Source organism: Chiloscyllium plagiosum, chromosome 7 (assembly GCF_004010195.1).
Source record: "Chiloscyllium plagiosum isolate BGI_BamShark_2017 chromosome 7, ASM401019v2, whole genome shotgun sequence".
NCBI classification, from domain to species: Eukaryota; Metazoa; Chordata; class Chondrichthyes; order Orectolobiformes; family Hemiscylliidae; genus Chiloscyllium; species Chiloscyllium plagiosum.
In genome coordinates, this window is record NC_057716.1 from 87,492,833 (window position 1) to 87,494,144 (window position 1,312).

Here is a 1,312-nt window from a genome sequence, read left to right on the forward strand (position 1 = left end):
GTGGCCCAACATTTCAACTCCCCCTCCCACTCTGCCGAGGATATGGAGGTCCTGGGCCTCCTTCACCGCCGCTCCCTCACCACCAGATGCATGGAAGAAGAACGCCTCATCTTCCGCCTCGGAACACTTCAACCCCAGGGTATCAATGTGGATTTCAACAGTTTCCTCATTTCCCTTTCCCCCACCTCATCCTAGTTTCTAAACTCCAGCAACACGATCCCCTGACTTGTCCGGACTTGTCCGACCTGCCCAGCTCCTTTTCCACCTATCCACTCCACCCTCTCCTCCCTGACCTATCACCTTCAGCTCCTCCCCCACTCACCTATTGTACTCTATGCTACTCTATCCCCACCCCCACCCTCCTCTAGCTTATCTCTCCACGCTTCAGGCTCTCTGCCTTTATTCCTGATGAAGGGCTTTTGCCCGAAACGTCGATTTTGCCTGTCCTCGGATGCTGCCTGAATTGCTGTGCTCTTCCAGCACCACTGATCCAGAATCTGGTTTCCAGCATCTGCAGTCATTGTTTTTACCATGGAGGGATTTAGGCACAATGCAAGTAAATGGGACAAGTTTAATTGTGAAAACTGGGTGGCATAGACAAGTTGGACAGAAGGACCTGCTCAAATACTGTAAACCTTCATGACTCTTTGTGGGTGATCCCTCGGGATGCGTTTTCAGGCAGGCTGTTTTTAAGGCATTTTTTCCAACCCCTTCTTACTGCAGTGAGCAGAGCAGATCCTAAACAGGATTGCTCAGCTGGGGGCTCAGCTGCTGAAATGCTCGAGCAAGATGACTGAAGCTGGCACCCACCACCTAATGTGTCAGTTTGTGACGAGGGGCTTCCAGATATCACAATGCTGGCCCCTACCCCACCTGCTGATCGCCATAGGACTTTTGTCTGGGATGTAAGCAGGACTGATATCACTTGGGAGGATGCCTGTGCATGACATCTTTTAACTCGGGTAGGTTGGTGCACAGACAGCCACCACACAGGCCTTGGCAAATAGAGGTCCAAGCACAGTGGCATGGAGACCAAGACGACTGGTGGTCCTCCTCTGTTGCAGCCTTCATTCACTCGCAACTGCTTTTAAGTTCAGCTATCATCCTCCACCTGCTCCACCACTGAGGTCTTCATGGATCCCGCTTTGTTTGGAACCTCCTCTTTGACCTCACCGTCAAGCGTGATCCTGCCAAGAGCATTGCTACAGACAGTTTAGCTCTCGAGTTCTTAGGTAGACACAAGGCTCTCCACCACAACAAGGTTGCGATCCTTGGAGAGGGTTGGCTATGATAAATCAATAGAGAGACTTGC